Source organism: Tachyglossus aculeatus, assembly GCF_015852505.1.
Source record: "Tachyglossus aculeatus isolate mTacAcu1 chromosome 12 unlocalized genomic scaffold, mTacAcu1.pri SUPER_6_unloc_1, whole genome shotgun sequence".
Lineage (NCBI taxonomy): Eukaryota > Metazoa > Chordata > Mammalia > Monotremata > Tachyglossidae > Tachyglossus > Tachyglossus aculeatus.
The window spans coordinates 2,834,594-2,856,589 of NW_024044828.1; the positions used below are offsets into that span (position 1 = coordinate 2,834,594).

The 21,996-nt window shown below is 43.8% G+C and overlaps 1 long non-coding RNA gene across 3 annotated transcripts; it reads left to right on the top strand.

Moving 5' to 3' along the window:
* The first annotated feature begins 1,348 nt into the window (after window positions 1-1,348).
* LOC119921082 lies at window positions 1,349-21,572 on the top strand. Of its 3 annotated transcripts, XR_005448458.1 has the most exons (5): window positions 1,349-1,554; window positions 6,044-7,760; window positions 13,115-13,176; window positions 17,992-18,103; window positions 21,365-21,572. It is a non-coding gene; the product is annotated as an uncharacterized LOC119921082 (long non-coding RNA). The 3 variants fall into 3 exon arrangements; XR_005448457.1 differs by lacking the exon at window positions 13,115-13,176; XR_005448459.1 differs by lacking the exons at window positions 1,349-1,554; window positions 13,115-13,176 and adding an exon at window positions 1,738-1,763.
* The last annotated feature ends 424 nt before the right edge of the window (window positions 21,573-21,996 follow it).

Below are 21,996 nucleotides of genomic sequence, written 5' to 3' on the forward strand. Positions count from 1 at the left end.
GTAACCTCCCTAGCGCTTAGAACCGTGCTTTGCACATAGTAAGTGCTTAATACATGCTATTATTATTGTATATGTTTGTACATATTACTCCATTTTACTTGTACATATTTATTCTATTTTGTTAATATAGACTTTTTAGACTGTGAGCCCACTGTTGGGTAGGGACTGTCTCTAGATGTTGCCAATTTGTACTTCCCAAGCGCTTAGTACAGTGCTGTGCACATAGTAAGCGCCCAATAAATACGATTGATTGATTGATTAATACGTTTTGTTGTCGGTTTCCCCCTTCTAGACCGTGAGCCCGCTGTTGGGTAGGGACCGTCTCTAGATGTTGCCAACTTGGACTTCCCGAGCGCTTAGTCCAGTGCTCTGCACACAGTAAGTGCTCTATAAGGGAAGCACTTAGGGAAGCAGCTTGGCTCAGTGGAAAGAGCCTCGGCTTTGAAGTCAGAGGTCATCGGTTCAAATCCCAAGTCACTTTTCTGGGCCTCAGTTACCTCACCTGTAAAATGGGGATTAAGACTGTGAGCCCCCCCGTGGGACAACACGATTCATTCATTCAATCATATTTATTGAGCGCTTACTGTGTGCAGAGCACTGTACTAAGCACTTGGAAAGTACAATTCATCATCATCATCAATCATATTTATTGAGCGCTTACTATGTGCAGAGCAATCAATCAATCAATCAATCGTATTTATTGAGCGCTTACTATGTGCAGAGCACTGTACTAAGCGCTTGGGAAGTACAAATTGGCATCACATAGAGACAGTCCCTACCCAACAGTGGGCTCACAGTCTAAAAGGTCTGTACTAAGAGCACTGTACTAAGCGCTTGGAAAGTACAAATTGGCAACATCTAGAGACAGTCCCTACCCAACAGTGGGCTCACAGTCTAAAAGGGGGAGACGGAGAACAAAACCAAACATACTAACAAAATAGAATAGATATGTACAAATAAATTAAATAAATAGAGTAACAGAGACAATCCTTGCCCACAAAGGGCTCACAGTCTAGAAGGGAGGAAGGCAGACATCAAAACAAGATCACCGTATAACCTCCCCAGCGCTTAGAACAGTGCTTTGCACATAGCGCTTAATAAATGCCATCAAAAAAAATAAGTACGATTGAATGAATGAATGAATGATTGAAGGGGGGAGCGCGGTGAGGCGGGGTCACTCCCCGAAACGGCCGGCGCGCGGAGGGAGCGAGCGCCAGCCAATCAGGGCCCGGGGCGGGCCGGCGCGGAGGGGCGTGATTGGCCGGCGATGACCTCATGCTGCAGCAGCGGCGGCGGGCGGGGCTGGTGCAAAGGGGGAGGCGCATGCGCGCGAGCGCGACGGGCGATGGCGGCGCCTGCCGTCGTCCAAACAATAGGAGCCGGCGGCGTTTCCTCAGGGCCCCGGGATGGAGGACGACGACGACGACGACGACGAGGAGGAGGAGGAGGCCGCCTTTCTCCCGTCGTGTTTGTAACTGCGTCAGGGCAAGATGGCGCCGGGGCCTCCCGGGGCGCGCCGCCTCAGCGCATGTGACCGGCCTGCATTCCTCTGGGGTTTGGCCGCGACCCAACCGACGGGCGGGGGCGGGGCGAGGTCGGCCTGAGGAGAACGAGGAGGGAGAAATGGCGGCTGGAGGAAGTCGCCCTTCCCTCAGCGTCGTTGGCGGGGGGTGGGGGGGGGCAGGGGGGTCCCCGTCACCTCACGGGGGGTGGGGTGGTTTTCCAGTGTAGAAAGGAAGGCCCAGACACGGTGGTTCGTCTCTGTGAGTTTGGGGGGGGGCGGTTGGGGAGGACGAGGCCTCTATTTATTTATTTATTTATTTTATTCGTACATATCTATTCTATTTATTTTATTTTGTTAGTACGTTTGGTTTTGTTCTCCGTCTCCCCCTTTCAGACCGCGAGCCCACTGTTGGGTAGGGACTGTCTCCAGATGTTGCCAATTTGTGCTTCCCAAGCGCTTAGTACAGCGCTCTGCACATAGTAAGCGCTCAATAAATACGATTGATGATGATTTATTTTATTTTATTAGTATGTTTGGTTTTGGTCTCCGTCTCCCCCTTTTAGACCGCGAGCCCACTGTTGGGTAGGGACCGCCTCCAGATGTTGCCAATTTGTACTTCCCAAGCTCTTAGTACAGCGCTCTGCACACAGTAAGCGCTCAATAAATGCGATTGATGATGATGATGATGAGGCCTCGGGGGACCCTGTTGGTCGTGGGCAGCGGTTGGTGCCACCCAATCAATCAGTCAATCGTATTTATTTTACTTGTACATATCTATTCATTTTATTTTATTATGTTTTGTTCTCTGTCTCCCCCTTTCAGACTGCGAGCCCACTGTTGGCTAGGGACCGTCTCCAGATGTTGCCAATTTGTGCTTCCCAAGCTCTTAGTACAGCGCTCTGCACATAGTAATCGCTCAGTAAATACGATTGATGATGATTTATTTTATTTTATTAGTATGTTTGGTTTTGTTCTCCGTCTCCCCCTTTCAGACCGCGAGCCCACTGTTGGCTAGGGACCGTCCCTAGATGTTACCAATTTGTGCTTCCCAAGCGCTTAGTACAGCGCTCTGCACATAGTAAGCGCTCAATAAATACGATTGATGATGATTTATTTTATTTTATTAGTATGTTTGGTTTTGTTCTCCGTCTCCCCCTTTTAGACCGCGAGCCCACTGTTGGGTAGGGACCGCCTCTAGATGTTGCCAATTTGTACTTCCCAAGCGCTTACTACAGCGCTCTGCACATAGTAAGCGCCCAATAAATAGGATTGATGATTTATTTTATTTTATTAGTATGTTTGGTTTTGTTCTCCGTCTCCCCCTTTCAGACCGCGAGCCCACTGTTGGCTAGGGACTGTCTCTAGATGTTGCCAACTTGTACTTCCCAAGCGCTTAGTTCAGTGCTCTGCACATAGTAAGCGCTCAATAAATACGATTGATGATGATTTATTGAGCGCTTACTGTGTGCCAAAGCCCTTGTGCATATCTATTCTATTTATTTTATTTGGTTAGTATGTTTGGTTTTGTTCTCTGTCTCCCCCTTTTAGACTGTGAGCCCACTATTGAATTAGGGACTGTCTCTATATGTTGCCAACTTGGACTTCCCAAGCGCTTGGTACAGTGCTGTGCACACAGTAAGCGCTCAATAAACACGATTGATGATGATGATGTACTAAGCGCTTGGGAAGTACTAGTTGGCACTCGACCCCTCCTCCATCCTTCTTTTAGGCCGCAGGAAGGACCGGCCTTGAAAATATAAACAGGAACTGTGAGCCAGTGAGCCAGTTGGGTAGGGGCCGTCGCTGGATGTTGCCAACTTGGACTGCCCAAGCGCTCAGTCCAGTGCGCAGCACACTGTAAGCGCTCAGTAAATACGACTGAGCGAATGAATGAATGAAAGAAAAGAGGTTTGTCAGGGAGAGGGTGGAGCGGCCCTTCCCTCCAGTTGAGGAAAAAAAAAAAGCAGCGAGGCCTCGGGTCTCCAGGAGGGAAACGTCTTTGAGTCGCAACTGTCGACGCGTAAATGCCTCCTGCTGTCCGGATTCCTTCGATCGTATTTATTAATAATACTGGCATTTATTAAGCGCTTACTATGTGCAAAGCACTGTTCTACTTGTTGACCTTTATTGTGTGCAGAGCACTATAGGAGGGAAACGTCTTTGAGTCTCAACTGTTGACGCATAAATGCCTCCTGCTCTCCAGATTCCTTCAATCGTATTTATTAATAATACTGGCATTTAGTAAGCGCTGACTATGTGCAGAGCACTGACCAGATTCCTTCAATCGTATTTATTAATAATACTGGCATTTAGTAAGCGCTTACTATGTGCAAAGCACTGTTCTATGTATTGACCTTTACTGTGTGCAGAGCACTGTAGGAGGGAAACGTCTTTGAGTCGCAACTGTCGACGCCTAAATGCCTCCAACTGTCCAGGTTCCTTCAATCGTATTAACACTGGCATCTATTGAGTGCTTACTATGTGCAAAGCACTGTTCTATTTATTGACCTTTTACTGTGTGCAGAGCACTGACGAGATTCCTTTAGTCGTATTTATTAATAATACTGGCATTCATTAAGCGCTTACTATGTGCAAAGCACTGTTCTATTTATTGACCTTTTACTGTGTGCAGAGCACTGACGAGATTCCTTTAGTCGTATTTATTAATAATACTGGCATTCATTAAGCGCTTACTATGTGCAAAGCACTGTTCTATTTATTGACCTTTTACTGTGTGCAGAGCACTGTAAGGGGGAAACGTCTTTGAGTCGCAACTGTTGATGCATAAGTGCTTCCTGCTGTCCAGATTCCTTCAGTCATATTTATTAATAACACTGGCATCTATTAAGCGCTTACTATGTGCAAAGCACTGTTCTATTTATTGACCTTTTACTGTGTGCAGAACACTGTAGGAGGGAAACGTCTTTGAGTCGCAACTTTCGACGCATAAATGCCTCCAACTGTCCAGGTTCCTTCAATCATATTGATTGATAACACTGGCATCTATTAAGCACTTACTATGTACAAAGCACTGTTCTATTTATTGACCTTTTTACTGTGTGCAGAGCACTGTAGGAAGCGCCATCCTGGCAATGGCAGGACTGGATCCTGTCCTTTTTTAGCCCTCTTCTGCCCCTGGCCGCATCGTGGGTTTAGGAATAAAGGGGTAATCTCGGACAGAAGTGCTAAATCAGGAGGATGTTGTTCATTGAGGCCCCCTTTTTATTCGGTAGGATCGGGCAGGTTTTAGCGCCTGGAATTGTAAGTCTCGCCGTGGTCGCGCCTAAAGGGGGGCCTCGGTTGAGGAGCTGACCCGTCGAGGGTCCCGGTTTAAAAAGAGGGCGTCTTTCCTCACCTCCCGAGGAACAACCATACATCTGTCAACCCTGGAGTCCCGCAAGGTGGTGGGGAGATTCAGGCAGGCCACCCCGGTCTATGGACTAGGAGTTGGCCCAAAGCTAATCAGAAGGTTGGGCTGGGAATTCAGTTGAATGGCCGATAATTGGGCGCTCCAACTCTGAGCTTGGAATAACCACGGCGATGGACATTTGCGATTGACATCTTGAATAATGCAAAATACTATAGGGAAGCTGCCCTGCGTAATTCCCAAATTGAGAAGGGGTGTGGCTTTTGCTTTAGACCGATCCAGCCTCCGTTTCAAAACTGGTTGTGTTGGCAGAGCCTTAAAAAAAAAAATGGTACAACTCCCAGATATTTGGCTGTTTAAACTCGTGGCCTGTAAAATAGGCTTTATCCTTAGCCTAGTCCCATTTGGAAACAGCCAGCAGGGTGGTATAATCGCAAAGGGGCCATTTGGTGTATGGAGCTGGTAGGTTTAGTCTGACCTATAATAATAATAATAATAATACTGATGGTGTTTGTTAAGCGCTTATTGTGTGCCTAGCACCGTCCTAAGCGCTGGGGTAGATACAGGGTAATCGAGTTGTCCCACAAGGGGCTCACGCTTTTAATCCCCATTTTACAAAATAACCTGGAGTTGTTGGTGACGCTTTTAGGTGAACATTGTCATAGAAAAGCAGATGGATTCAGAAATAGACCTGGAAGCTTGTTGTCACCATGGAATTCTAGACTTTCCCTAGTGAGAGCACAGTTTTAAATGTATAAACTAATAGCCACATTTTTCATTCATTCAGTTGTGCTTACTGTGTGCAGAGCACTGTAGTAAGCGCTTGGAAAGTTCAATTCGGCAACACAGACGATCCCTTTCCAACAATGGGCTCACAGTAATTTTTCCCCCTCATGTAAAAATTACTGGTCCTGCTAGCGAGAAGGGAATCAGCTGGTTCAATGAAATAAGAAATGGATCTTGGAGGGAAAACTAGTAAATACTTCTCAGTGAGGAGCATCAGGCCCATCACGTTGATTAAAAAATCGTGTGTATTCCCAGACTGTATTTTACTCCCGCCCACTAATCACATACCCACCTGTTCTAGTCTCTCCAGGGTCTTCTGAATATTTTTACCTAAACTCTTAATGTCTATCCCGTCTCCTCATTCTCCCTACTGCTTTCTTACTCAGGGTGTTCCACATACCTGCCTGTGGTCTTCTAGACTCTTCTTCCTACTGATTCTCCATCAACACCCTATTCTCTGCCAGTAACCAGACCACTTTGTCATCTCCCCAGCATGCTTTAAATGTGCCTCCGCAATTCCTCCCACTGAAGCAAGTATTCTCTCATCCCCTTAAAATTTCTCCCACTGTGTTAAGTGCTGTATGTCATCTTCTCTCTGTCTTTCCACCCACTTTATTTTTCCATTAATTTACCCACTGTGTTTACGTCACTATTGTAGAAATGCCGATACTCCGTTTAGCTATAAGGCATATTTTCCCTATGCATTTTGGCCAGGAAGTGTTAGGAGAATTAGAGAACATTCTTCTGACAGTGCAACCCACACGATGTAGGAAATGAATGGAGCAGCCCCCATTTCCTCCATTTGCAAGCTGCCCTTAAGGCAGGGGTCAGAAAAGACCTATCCCCCAGGTCTCAACCTGTGTTGGGCTTGAAGTTTTCACTGTTTTCTTAAATGCTTAGTACTGTGCTCTGCATTAAATAATCACTCAATAAATGTCATTGGTTTTTTTTTCCTTCTATCAATTTCTCAAGTTCTAAGGCTCACCCACCTGGTTAGTTCTGTCGAACTTTCCATATCCCATGTGTTGTCTTCAACTCCTACCTTATGGATCTCTTTTTATAGCACTTTTAATCTACTCTGCTACCTTTCTTCACAAGTTTAAAGTTCTGCACCAACTTGCCCTAAACAGGATGGCATGAATGGCATCTGCCTAACTCAGATTATACAGCTGCATATTTTATCTGTTACGTTGTCTTCTTCCATTTAAGAACAGAAGATCAAGGTGATTAGCAGGATATCTATACCACTAAGTATTCCTAGCTTCAGATTATAACTACTGCAGCTGGGCTTCTCTGGACAACAGTCCTAATAGATGTTTAAAAATATTTAAAGTAAAACTACTGAAAGGCAAGACTACTAATGGAAAATTCACAAACCAGCTACTCATAGCAAAATATGACCTGCATAAGGTTGCTATCCCTGTTTTGTTCTTAAAATGATATTTAAGCAGTTGAAATTGGCTGAAAAGTGCAGTCTGATAGGCAAGTGAATGGAGGAAAGTTTTCTGCCACCTGCAGATTACACCTTGGCGTTTGGCTTTCAACTAAAATTCTTAGGAAGAGAGCAATTTCAGTGGAATTTTGTGCAGTGTTGACATTGGATGGAATCAATAACTGCAACTTAAAAATTGTTTAAGCACAGTTTTAGGGCCCCTGTCAAGTTACATAAATATGCTCTTGTGGCTTTTCAAATTGATAGGTGTTTTCTCCCCTCCTTCATCCTCCCCCCCGCCCCAAAAAAGAGAAAAGGTAAAGTGCAGGATTCTGTAAAACTGAGCCTCATCTGTGGGACTTTGGGGGTGTAGTTTTGAAAAAAATCCTGACCTCGTTGTGAATATCCTTCCTTTTACCAATCAACCACATTATTTCAGATAAATCCTTCTCTCCTTGAATTTCATTTAGTCTCTGTCCCTTTTTGTGTGTGGTGTCACTTTCTCTTGACTCATCTCTTCCATTTGCATCACTTGTACCGCCATTCCCTGCAGAAAGCTGCTGTGACCACAATGGACAGATAACCAACATTGGGTAAAGAATCACTACAGATCCGGAGGGGCTGTTCTCAAGCCTAAATGTTTACGTGGTTAAAGGGACCACACAGCACAGGTACAAAGTTCCTCCAGAACACTCGTTTATCACTGGCTTTCGATAGAGTGCTATTAGGGGAAATTAGGGGAAGTTCTCAGACATCATGCGTCGGTCTGGTGTGTTAGAAGGAAGTTGGGTGTGTGGAGTTTCCCCCCCTGGGTGGGTATCGCAGCGTGAGTTTTTCTTAATGCAGGGTTATATAAGAATGCAGGCCCCCGCCCCCCAACACACACACACACACACACACACACACACACACACACACACACACACACACACACACACACACACACACACACACACACACACACACCCCCCCCCCCCCCCCCCCCCCCCCCCCATAAGAGAAGCGGGTGTACAGTACATTAGTCCCTCAGGATTTGCAGGGTATTGGTTAGAGAAACTGCAAACATTTATTCCACTGTTTACAGCTTTTGGGGAGTGAGAGAGGAGGATGAGAGAGATGGCCCGCCAGCCTCCAGACAGGAGTGGCGATGTTAACCGCAGATAGGCCAAAGCATGCACCCAAAAATGCATACATGCCACTGGCCTCCAGAATTAAAGTAGCACAGCATGACTGCAGTTTTTTCAAAATAGGGAGTGGGCTTCCCAAATGGGAAAAGTTGGATTCTTTTAAGCCTTTGATCTCTATTTTCAGTATTGACCTTTGAGACTCTAGTCTGGTCTCTGAATCTTAATAGCCCTTTCTTTGGATTTTTTTTTTTTTGTGTGTGTGTGTGTGTGTGTATAAAACTCTTTATTTGGGGACAGTGATATTCTTGTTTCAGATGTTCCATAATTTGAATGTGTTTAAGTGGAGTGCTTGAAAACAATCAATTTCCAAATAAGATTTATTTTTAAGACTAGATTGGATTGACATCTCCCTATCATTTTCCCAAAGTGAAAGGTAGGCAGCCTACTGAGCCGCCGTTTTTTCGATTTCGATACCACTTTGATGTTTTGGAAAGATCAAAGCAACTAGGCTTTTTGATGCAGTATCACCTGTCAATGTAAAGATGAAACTTGGAGTTTTTATGAGAAATAGAATGATTTTAGCCAACTTTCTTGTAAGGCATCATCCAAAAAGTGAGCAGTAAATTCCAGAATGAAGACTAGTCTAACAGACTCCGTTATAAGCAGTTTCCTGCCTGTATTGGCTCAGTTTTCATTTCAAAAACAAGGCTCCATTGTCCCTGAAGGGTAGGTGTTAAAGGAGAATAATGTTTCTCTTCAGTGCTGACATTTCAGCTTTGTGGTACGGTTCTAGACCCTGGAATATCCTCCGATTGCTAGTCTAGCAAATGCTGGTTATAGTGGCTGTTAACTTCAAAATGCAAATATGCCGAATCGATTAATAATAGAGTGTGATAATGGTAAAAGGCCAGGTCCTACCTTCAAGGAGTTGACAGTCCTGAGGATAGGGGGTTATAATTAAAGCCTTTAACTAGCAGAGTAAGAAAGCAGAGAAACTGGTTTAATTTGCAACACTCTAGACCTTTTCCATTTTAATTGTTGGGGAGAATTGATCATGGTATTTGTTAAGCACTTAGTGTGTGTCAAACACTGTTCTAAGTGCTGGAGATGGTACAAGTAATTAGGTCAAACACAGCCTCTGTCCCACGTGGGGCTCACAGTCTAAGTAGGAAAATGTGAGAATTCCCCAAGAAAGTAGCATCTGGTGTTCCCCAACATTGACCTTGTTGCGAGTTATCCCCTACTTCACATTTCGTATGGGGCTTATTAACTTCAGTTGGGATAATCTGGTTCCAAATTAATGTTTTCTTACCAGATGAAACCTCAGCAAGAGATTATAGAATTAAAAAGAAGATCTTAGAACTCATCGAGTTTAGAAATGGTGTGCTGCTTTTTCCTTTGGGCTACAGTGAAGGCCGCACGGTATAGGCCGTATTTGTTAAGAGAACTACTAAATCAAAGGAAGTGTAGGCTTTGTGGAAATGAATTATGGTAGTTAAGTGCTTACTATGTGCCAGGAACTGTACTAAGCGCTGGGGTGGATACAAGCAAATCAGGTTGGACACAGTACAGTTTCTGTCCCACATAGGGCTCACAGTCTACATCCCCAGTTTACAGATGAGGTAACTGGGGCCCAGAGAATCAATCGTATTTATTGAGTGCTTACTGTGTGCAGAACACTGTACTAAGCGCTTGGGAAGTACAGGTTGGCAACATGTAGAGACAGTCCCTACCCAACAGTGGGCTCACAGTCTAGAAGTGAAGTGACGTGCCCAAGGCCACACAGCAGACAAGGGGAAGAGCCAGAATTAGAACCCAAGACCTTCTGACTCTCAGGCCCGGGCTCTAGCCACTGTACCATCCACACTAGTGTGCCTTTCAAAACCTTGTACTCAACCCATGGCAGTTCCAGCACTGTTTCACTTTCCAGCCTCAATTTAAGGCAAAGAAGACAAGAAACTTTTTCCTCTAAGGGTATTTAACGGAAATGGTGCTCTTCCCTTGCCATGTGTCTTAATTCAAAAGTACAGCATTGTGGGAGTCTGTATAATAAGCCTTCTATTCTGGGGCCTCTGGGAAGCTGGCACCATAGAGCTCCCAGTTTCTGTATGCCATGGAAAGGAGGCTCCCCGAGCTGTGTCCCTTCACCCGCCACGGGGCTCGTGGTTAATTTTTTTATTTTTTATTTTTTTTAACCACGGTGGCAGGCTGCAGTGGACTGCCATTCCAGTTCTTACGGCGGCCCCCGACCATCTCACTTGCTGCCACTTGCTACTCTGCACAACTGCCAAGTCGTTTTGAGCTGAGGCTCACTGTTTTTGGGGTTGGATTTGTGGCTGTTAAGTTCTAAAGGCTCGGCCCCCTTGCCGTAGAATGGTGAATAAATACGATTGATGATGATTTATTGAGCGCTTACTGTGTGCCAGAGCCCTTGTGCATATCTTATTCTATTTATTTTATTTGGTTAGTATGTTTGGTTTTGTTCTCTGTCTCCCCCTTTTAGACTGTGAGCCCACAAATGAATAGGGACTGTCTCTATATGTTGCCAACTTGTACTTCCCAAGCGCTTGGTACAGTGCTCTGCACACAGTAAGCGCTCAATAAATACTATTGAATGAATGAATGAATCCTGGGCAAAGAGTACTGTCCTGGGTGTCTTCTTCAGTGCACAGTTTCAGTGCTTCAGTTTCCTCGTCTTTTAAACAGAGATTCAATTTGGGTAGGGATTGTCTCTATATGTTGCCAACTTGTACTTCCCAAGCGCTTAGTACAGTGCTCTGCACACAGTAAGCGCTCAATAAATACGATTGATGATGATGAAGCCCAGGGAGGGTGGGCATCTGCTTGTTTCCATTGATGTTCTTTGTCAGGATTGGCGATCCTTAGCCATGGGTGCCAAAGGGGGAAGTGCCAACCTCTGGCCATAGCTGGGGATAATACTGCCAACTTCCACGCGGCCCATCCCGGCTCAGAGCAGCCATTCCCAGGATCCCTCCCGCTCTCCCTGCCTTCATTTAGATGCCAGCCCACCCTAGGGATCTGCAACATTGTCATTCAGAACTGTATTCTAGCCACAGGCTTCTTTAGGACATCAGGTCACCTCTGCCAACTTGCGCCACAGAAAGCTGCTCGTGCTTTTTCTTAACTACTTGTAGAGTCTAAAACAAGGCAGCTATTTTTCATATTTTTAAGCATTCTAACCTTTGAGGGCTACATGACCATGTAAGTAATTTATGGTGGCCCTTATAGGGCAATAGCTCATTCTTAAACGTTGAAAGTTACATTTTTGGCCTTGCCAAGTAAGCAAGTGTGTATAAACCACCTGGTCAGGTCTAATGTAAATACTTAGTTAATTAGGATGGATGAAAACTATTCAGATAATCCCACCTTGGGTTTTTTTGAACAAAATCAGATCGAAGAAAAGGAATGGCTTTAACTTCTTGTGACATGGATTTGCACCAGTATTTTGCTTGTCACAGAGGTAAGCTATTCAGGAGGTCCTCCTCAAAGGAAAGTTCAGTGGTGCCTTTATTATTTTCTTTCTGCCCATTTCCCTAGAATGGGGCAATAATGCCTACTCCTGAAGTGGTGAGCAGTATTTCAAAACTTGTGTTATGGTCCCATATTTTATTGGCTGGTAGCGGTTTTGTGTAAAAACATTGCTATTAAGGGGGTTTTCCTAAACAAGTTTAAATTCAGCATGACTCAATGGAAAGAGCACGGGCTTTGGAGTCAATGGTCATGGGTTCAAATCCTGGCTCCACCAGTTGCCAGCTGTGTGACCTTGGGCAAGTCACTTAACTTCTCTGTGCCTCAGTTACCTCATCTGTAAAATGGGGATTGACTGTGAGCCCCCTGTGGGGCAACCTGATCACCTTGTATCCCCCCAGCGCTTAGAACAGTGCTTTGCACATAGCGCTTAATAAATGCCATTAAAAAAACCTCCATTTACTAGAAGAGCTTCTTATCTCCACGGTATTTGTAAAATCGATTTATTTACTGTAACAAAAGACTCTACTAAATGGTTGCTTTTATTTTCAGTTTAATCTAAAACTTGGAGGCATCGGTAGAACAAAGTTCTGAGGGGATTTTTGAATTGATGTAAAACTACCATCATGCAAAAGTCAGAAATGAGAGTAGCCAGGTGTCTTCTGTTCATAGGTCAAGGCAAGGAGCACTAAAAATAAGTTCTATTAAACCAATGGGCAAAACTGCCCGGACAGTCAATGGTGGAGTCAGTTAAGGCCTATTTCTGCTTCAAATTGCTGTTTTATTGGTGTTTTATTGCTATTTTAAGGTAGGGGTGTATATTGCTGTGCAAACACAAATAAGCTATATCAGAAAACTGGTAAAATCTAATGTAACAATAGTGGAAGAGATGAGTATCTGTAAAATCGATTTCAAGATCAAGAAGTGCAATTTTTAGGAAACCGTCTATGCAATAACGTATCCCTTAACTTTTTTTGGAAGTTGTGAGTATCAATGCTGAAAAATATTTGAGTAAATCAGGAGTGTAGTTCCTAAAAAAAAAAATCAGGCTGAAAGCGAGTAACAATTTTATTTGTAAATTGAAATACAAGCCCCCGGAGTGTGATTTGTTACAGTATGTCAGTGGTATTTGAATGCTTACTGTGTGCTGAGCACTATATACACTAAAATAGAGTCGGTAGGCACGCTCCCTTGCCTCAAGGTGCTTAGAGGCCAGGGGAGGAAGAATGCAGTAACATTCCAAGGACACCAATAAAAGGGAAATTCTGTTGGGAGACTTGGGACTGGTAGCATTTATAACTATGTAAAACAAGAGGGTTGGGGATTCTTTTTAATGCTAATGACTCCTAACTACTGTAAGTGTCACCAGAGCTTCTAATAGGTGAATTCTTCCTGTTTGATTCTTTCAGTGTGTATTGGGCAGATGAAGGCACTTCTTCTGAATCCTTGACTTGAGATTCAGTTACATGAGGTATGGCTTTTTCCATAATGACAACTAAAGTGTCAGAAGGCAGTTTACTGGAATGATGAGTTGTTCCTGTAGCTTGAACATTAGAGTAAATCCTACTACATAAACACATGCCCAAAGTTTGTCAAATATTTAGGCTATCTTAATAGAACTTTTTTTTCTACAAACATCTGCAGTTGCAGGCTCCGAGTGTAAACCATCTGATTTAATTCATTTGAAAAAGGAAAGCATTGTCTAGCTTTGTGTTACTGATGATTGGTATATATTATTTACCATCTACTGTGTGTCACGGTATTGGGTGCTTGAAATACAGGAAAAATCTCTGCATTCAAGAGAATTTTGTCTAATGGAGGAGATAAGGACACACTGTAGGATAGTTACAACTGGATTAAATAAATGAACTTGAGTAAATTGTAGGTTAAGGGGATGACAGAAAGGTGGAGGGAGATAGGAAATGTGGTATGTGATAAGCGCTTATGTGTCAAGCACTGTACTGAGATACATGTGAGACAGGTTGGACACAGTTCGTGTCCCACATGGGGCTCTCAGCCTTTGGGGGAGTGATTTGGTTTGACAAGCGAAGGGGCTTTGCCAAATCTGACCTGATTATCTCATATCTACCCCAGTACAATTCTCAACATAGTAGGCACTAAACAAAGACCACACCGTAATTAATTTTTTTTTCAAGGAGGCTGTTCTCTAGGCAAAGGAACACGTGTGAGCAGCTAGTTGGAAAAGGGAGTTGAGCGAGGGGTTTGCTTAACTTATTTGGGAGGAGCAAAGAGCACAAAGATGAGTTCAGATTTTGTCTTACTGAGTACGATGCCAGCAGATCATCCAGATGGTGTGGTCCCAAGAGCAGGAGAGGAGAGATTGTGAAGTAGGCGAGGTTAGGCGGAGGACTGGAATTTTGAGCCCTCTGCATCATGGTAATTGAAACCAGATCTCTGGTGCTTTTTTTTTTTCCTTTTCTGAGATTCAGACTTGTACAGTGCACAAATGTTTGTGATGTGGTTTGAAATGGGTTGTAGGCCAGAAGGGCTCCAAGAAAATATTCTGTTTTAATGATGCAGTCAGAGCATCTGTGAATATTCAAGGAGGTGAAGTTAAGTGTATTAAGTAATTTAAATTTCAGTGTTAGAACTAACCGTCTGGGGTAGATTTTAATGCCTCTTGGAAATGGTAGGTCCAGATAGCTTTTTCAACTCTGGTGTCCCTCTCCTTCTGCCACTTAGGTGGTGGTAATTCCATAGAAGCAAAGTGGTGACTGGATCAGCATTCAAAATGGCATTACTGTATCAGACTGGATTATCACAGTGAACCAGCTGTCTCATTCTTAAATAGATCGGTTCAAGAAACGCTTTAAAAGACCATCTCTTACGTGGAAATGTATGCATTAGAAGGTTGAAAGACAGCAATTTTCAGGAGCAGGGCTAGACTAAACATGTTAAACTCTACTTCAGCACCACTCTGATCAGTACAAAAAAAACACAGGTCTGCACCTGGGAATCTTTCAGTCTTGTGAGCTTTTCATGACAAAGTCAAATCAAAGGGCAAATGTGTCTGCTGTGAAAATTCAGCCTTCTGCACTACACAGAAAGGATGTTGATTTATCAGACTCCTTCATGGACAGCAGCAGTTCATCCAACCAGCATCTGCACCAGAAGGGAGAGTTTGGGAAGGAAATGGCAAGGGGATGAGGGAGGATCTGGTCCGGCCCTGCAGCTTCTCCTCCCCCTAACTTTTCTGTGACTCACTATACCTCCCACTGCCACCCCTCCATCATCCGATAAACCCTTTGGCGATGTTTTTCTTCTAGGAGCTCAAAACTAAGGGCAATTAACTTTAGAAGAGTTGAACAGCGAAATAGAAGAGCAACCAGAAAAATACAGGGGATCAGTTTTCGAGTCCTTGATTTTAGTTGTAGGTGAAGCAAAAGCTGAGTAGGATAGAAAAATGAATAATTCATTCACTTATATTTGAGTGCTTACTGTGTGCAAAGCATTGTACTAAGCTCTTGGGAGAGTACAGTGTTTAGACACAGTTCTCTGCCCACAGTGAGCATACAGTCTAGAGGGGGAGGTAGAATGAATGAAGGAAATAAATAATTACAGATAGGTACATAAGTGCTGTGGGGCTGGGAGGAGAGGGGATGATCTTAGACACTCCTCACACTAACTCTGTATCTGGCAAGAAAGAAGCATTTCTAGTCACTAATTTCACTTTCATTATCTACCACTGTTTAATCATATAGCTTTATTTTAGGAATTAATTTGACATGGGTGATATAGCTTGTCCGATGAGAAATTGGCTGGGGTTTCACTTTGACCTTAAAAGCAACGTGTAGTGTCTTAGCGAGTGCACAGTGAACAAGTCGCAGTGTTTTACTTCATTTGTGGAAGGGTACACAACATCGTTCAATTCCATTGGGAATTTATTTCCTTTTTTGAGTAAGTTTCAGGAAATTGTCTCAAAGCAGGATGCACAGTATTTATTGAACACATTCTTTTCATTCTGTAGATGAGGTACTTTAAAAGAGCTGCAGAAATATTTAGTCTCTTCACCATTTCTCCTATTGATCCTATATCATTTGCTTCTGAACAGGATTTTTGTTACTAACTTTCCCCAAGGTCCCAGTCTTTCTGGTTTTGGTTTAGGAAAGGAGTCTACCTTTTGACTACTAGGGTACGTAACCAAAAGAAGTTCCAAGAAATGTCTCCCAACCTTGGACATAGTTTCAAAAGTCCACAAACCAATACTTTCACTAGCTTCCCCTATTGCACGTTGTCCAGACCACCATACAAACCCTGTGAACTCAGTAGGGCAATACCTTTATATAAAATGTCAGTATTGTAATATAAATCCTCTAGCTACCCTCCCCGAAGTAATACATTGACAGCCTTGCTGAGAGAACTCATCAAAACCCTTCATTTGTTTTTTGGAATTATTTTCCACACATTATATGCCTTTATTTAAGGGATCCATTAAATTTCCTAAACTATTAATGTAATATAATGAGAAGCAACATGGACCTGGGTTCTGATCCTGGCTCTGCAGTTGCCTGCTGGGAAACCTTTGTGCAGCTCACTTAACTTCTCTGTGCCTCATCTGAAAATGAGGATTAAATTCTCCTCCCGCCAACTTAAACTACTCGCCACGTGAGGGACAAGGGACTGTGTCCAACCTGATAAACTTGTATTTACCACAGTGTTTAGAACAGTGCTTGGCACATAGTAAGCATTTATACTTTAAAAAAAAAAAGAGCCCTAGAGTCCAACATCAGTAACACCTTTTCTCTGTGACCAACCTCTGATACTAAATTAAAAGTAAAACCATCTGTCAATCACCTGTTGGCTAATGAATCTGGTATAATTACTTCTAAAATCCGAAGTTTTCATAACTTTTGCCAGATGTGGCATTGGCTTCTGTCTACACTTATTCTCCAATTTCTAGAGTCTATCCAAGGCCCATGGCTTGAATTGCTTTCCGTGGTCGGTAGATAGCAGCAAGAAACGAGATGTTAAGGGGTGCGTGGGGGCAGAAAGATGTAACTTGCCTATAATGCAGGTTGAATGATAGAGGTGTCGAGGATAATGCCAGGAGTGTAGATTTGTGAGGCGTGGTGGTGTCTACAGTGGTGGAAAAGTCATGGGGAGAATGGGTTAGGTGGGAAGACGAGTTCTATTTCGGACATGGTACGTTTGACATGTTAGTGGAACATCCATGTAGAGATGTCCTGAAGGCAGGAGGAACTGCAAGACAAGAGAAGGAGAGAGTTGTGGGGCTGGAGAGGGATATTTGAGAATCACCTCTGTGGAGAGGGTAGTTGAACTGGTGGGAGAGTCAGTGAGTTCTGCAAGGCGCAGTGGGTGTAGATGGAGAATAGAAGGGACCCAGAACTGATAACAGTATCTGCCTCTCCTCTACCTTAGACCTGTTAAGACACAAGTCCTCTGGAACAATAGTAATACAACTTCCAGTGGTAGTTCTTCCTCTCTAGTCCTTGAATATAACTTCAGAATAGTCTTGAAAATGATCAATTTAATGCTTAACCTTTTCTCGGTTAATTTCTGTAACTCCACCATGTTCATTCTTCGGGTGGTGGGCACACTTGACAAGCTTTACTAATGAACAGTGTTAGCAAAACTCATGAAGTCAACCTCACGAACGGTTAGGGATAACGAAATTATGCAATGCCAAATCATTGCAAATTTAATGTTGAGGATAGACACACCCAAATTGAAAAAACCAACAGCCAAAAGTGGCTTAAATCAATTCCCTTGCTAGTCCAGTGTGATAACAGTTTATTTTGTTGAGTGTTGAGCCTTGATATCACTTCTTTTGTACTTGATTCTTGGTTCAAAATCAGATTTGATAATTTTTCAGAAAGCATATTCCAAAAGCATGTGACAGCTCGATGTATAATTGCCAACAATGCACAATTTCCAGTGTTGACTTCCCCAGCAGTTGTCATTCAAATGACAATTTTTATGGTCATTTTTATCTTCATGAAACCAAATTTTTGGTCTTGTTCAATGTGCAGAACAAGATCACATCTATTGCCAGTTTTTTTTTTAAATGACACATGGTGTTTAAACAGAGTATAGTGGGATAAGCACTCTGCTGCAGAAGCAGCTGGGGAAAAAAAAAATAAATAAATACGATTGATGATAAAGTGAATCTGCAGAAGAAAGTTTGAAGTGTTTCTGTGGAAAAAATCATATTTTACTGGAAAATCTATGTTGTCTCAAACTGACTAAAATTAGGGTTTGACCGCCTTTGTGTAACTAAACTTTGAATTTTTTTTTCTTTTTTTAGTGCTCTTATGAATAAATGGAAACATCTTGTCTACAAAAAGCCACGGATGATGTGGCTTCGAAGTGCAGTGAGGGCATAGGTGCTGCCAAACCTGCAGTGGAAAAACTTGGAGGTAACGAGACAGGATTTTTAACATCAAGATGTAAAATGTGCTTTGCAATTCTTACTTTGAGCTGAGTCACAAATACTTTTTCATAACGTCAACCTAACACTGAAATTGCTTTGCACACTTCTCTCTGCCAGGCATTAAAGCACCCTACGAAAGGTAAAAATTACTCAGAAATGATGTGATCGCCAATGGGAGAAGGGATTTTTGGGGGGCCGGAGCAGGAGGTATCTTGAACTGTGGGTCAGCACATTTAAAGACTTGTTCTTGAGAGCAAGGGTTTTTTGGGGGGGTGGTTTGTGTTGTAGTATTGTTATAAAATAGTCACTAGAAAGCACACATTTTTTTAAGGTATAAGTAGATGTGGCTATATTTGGATGTCTGCATCACAAAATGGGGTGCAGCATTACCCGAAATTGTTGATGCTGTTTGTGCTTTAGCATCCTAAATGTAGGTCAGAGTCTTGAGTGGCTGTCCCCTGCGAGTTATGCCCAAATTAGAAATCTGGGCTTGGGGTCACAGCTTTGCCCTGAGGGAAGACCTAAAGTAGCTGCTGTGGAAAGCTGCCACGGCATAGGAAGAGGAGGTGAGGAATCTCCCAAGAATCGCATGATTGCAAAATCACAACTGAATTGGGTAATCAGCTGAAGCTTTGTTTTGGGAGAATACTTGAGCAGCTGGGGATCCTGACCAGGCTGAGATCAAAAACAGATTCTTAATTCATTCAGTTGCATTAATTGAGCACTTGCTACGTGCTTAAATGTTCTTTCCATTAGTAGCCAGTTTCATGGTGGTGCAATGAAATGTACTTGACTCTCCAAATACATTGGCTCTGTTTCCTTGTCTCTGCTTCTGCACCTGACCCATCTGACCAGTATTTGTGCGGGTGATAAAACGCATTTGAAGGTAACAAGGCATCTAGTATAGGTTAAAGTTTCAAGTGGAGCCAGAGCTGGTTGAGTACAAGGCCGTGACTGACTCATGTCTCCTCTTTCAGGTGGACAGACCCAGGTTTGTATGTGTAGTTGCCTCATGCGTGTGGCCTAGTGTGTCAGACGGAGTGCCACTGTGCCATTTCCCATCATCGGGCTGTGGCATATGCATGAGCTAAGTACTCAGGGAAAGGGACCTCTTAAGTTTTCAACAAGGCTTTAGCCCATCAGGCAACAGAAGATTCCAGGTTTTTTTTCTCTCCTAGAGCCCAAACATAAAACAGAACTATGTCAGGATTGACATACAGCCCCCTAAAATGACCACGGGGGTCTCCTGGCAGCAAGACACCAAATAATAATTTCAGCGCTTACTATGTGCCAGGCACTGTACTAAGCGCCGGGGTAGATACTAGCAAGTCGGGTGAGATTTTTCAGTTCTGACAAGAAATCATACCAGATATTAAGAGCATTTTAACTCCTTTGGCTCTAGCAGCAATAACGTCCCCTCCCTAGGCTGCTAGTGCTCAACAGATATTTCTGTCCTCCTCAGTGAGGAAGGATCCAGATCAAGGTGTTCTGTGTGATTGGCCTACAGAGCAGCAGGAAGCAAATGGATTGTGAGAAGGGGTCAAAGCACAGAGGAACCAAGGCAGCGGGCCCCAGAAAAGTGCTATTTGAACCAAGTCTGTGCTGACCGAGGCAAATCCCAAAAGGCATTTGGGCACAGTGGCCAGGTTGCAAACTGAAGATTTCACTCCAGGCTCTCCAGTGATAAAAGTAATATTTTTGAGTGCTTACTGTGGTCAAGCACTGACAGGATTCCTTACCTTTTCACCCAAACCCTGTCCTTCTCTTGACTTTCCCAACACTTTAGACACCACCACCACCACCACCATCCTTCCTGTCTCACAAACCTGTAGCCGTTGGCATTATCCTTGACTCCTCTTTCTTATTCACTCTATGACTAAATCCTGTCGGTTCAACCTTCACAGCGTAACTAAAATCCACCCTTTCCATCCAAACCGCTACCATGTTAATCCAAGCACTCATTCTGTCGCATCTTGATTACTGTATTGGCCTCCTTGCTGACTTACCTGCCTCTGCCTCTCCCTACTCCGGGCCATATTTCACACTGCTGCCTAGATCATTTTCTACAAAAACATTCAGTCCGTGTTTCTCCAGTTGTTGCCCATCCGCCTCCACATCAAACAGAAATCCTTTACCATAGGCTTTAAAGCCCTCAATCACCTGTCCCCCTCCTACCTCACGTCGCTACTCACCTAATACAACCCAGCCTGCACACTGCACTTCTCTGATGCCAACCTACTCACTGTACCTCGATCTCATCTATCTCGCTGCCTACCTCTCACCCACGTCCTTCCTCTGGCCTGAAATGCCCTCCCTCTTAATATCTGACAGACAATTTCTCCCCACCCCCTTCAAAGCCTTACCTCCTCCAAGAGACCATCTCTGACTAAGCCCTCTTTTCCTTTTCTTCCACTCCCTCCTGCGTCCCCTTGACTTGCTCCCTTTCTTCAACCCCCTTCCTGGTCCCATGGCACTTAGGTACATACCTGTTATTTATATTAAAGTCTGTCTCCCCCTCTGGACTGTAAGCCTGTAGTGAGGAGGGAGTGTGTGATTGTTCTCTCCCAAGCAATTAGTACAGTGCTGGGCACACAGGAAGCACTCAATAAATATGATTGAGTTACAGGTTAATCAGGTTGGACACAGTCCCTGTCCCAAATGGGGCTCGCGGTCTAAAGTACGAGGGAGTGGGATTTGAATCCACATTTGAAAGATGAGGCAAATGAGTCACAGAGAAGTGAAGTGAGTTGCCCAAGTTCACACATGTGGCAAGGCTGGGATTAGAACCCAGGCCCTCTGACTCCTACGTCTATGCTCTCTCCACCAGGCCACACTGCTTCCCTTATCTGACCCAAAGTGAGTCAGAATTTTCCGATGTTGTGGAAAGAGCATAAGCCTGGGAATCAGAGGACCTGGGTACTAATCCAAACTCTGCCACTTGCCTGCCAGGACACCTTGGGCAAGTTACTTTTTTCAGTGCCTCAGTTTCCTCAGCTGTTCTAAAGGGGAGCGGTGACTAAGTCCTAGGTAGACCATGAACCCCATGTGGGACAGGGTCTGCATCCAACCTACCCCAGTACTTAGAATGGCACTTGACACATAGTAAAGGCTTAACGAATGTTGAAAGACAAAAAAAAAAATAAGCGTGTAGGACATTTCTCCGACAGGTTCCTCTTTTGTAATGTTGCTTTAAATCACTAATAAACTATGCTTTCATTTTCCCTAACTGAAGGACAATGTTTTGCAGGTTTCAAGGTGAGTACTGCTGAATGAACAAGGTATTGGCGTCTTTTTGGAAGAGCTGTATTTGCCTACGCAGTCTTCAACACGCAATGTGTCCCCAGGTGCAACGTGAGATTCCAGATATCCTTGCTTGTTCTTTTATCCTAAAATGTGCATCCTTACTGCATATCCAGCATGCCATACAATAAAACCTTTTGCAAGAACGCTGAAAAGCTTGGTCAAATGTTTTATGCCATTTTAGATGAGCCTTGACCCAGGGAAGGGATGTTTAATCTCCTCGACTTCCCTCTAATTAGCATCCCCCTAAAAAGCCATGACTGCTGGCCATCCTCAAGAAGGGCAAAACAAAGTGTAATAGCCCCTCCTTGCTGGAAGCTTATGGGCAGGGAGCATCTCTGCTAATTGTTTTATCGTCCTTTCCCGAGTGCTGCTTAGAATTTAGTTTGGTGCTCTGCACCTAGTAAGACCTCAGTAAGCACCATTGATGATGCCTCTAAAACCAGTATGAGCCCACAGCTGGAAAGGTGCAGGGCATTCTGATAACTGTATCTCTAGGAAAGATGGAATGAGATAAGGGGGTAGAGAAAAGGGCATCAGAAAGGATCTGCATGATGAAGCCCTGTTTCCTGACAGATA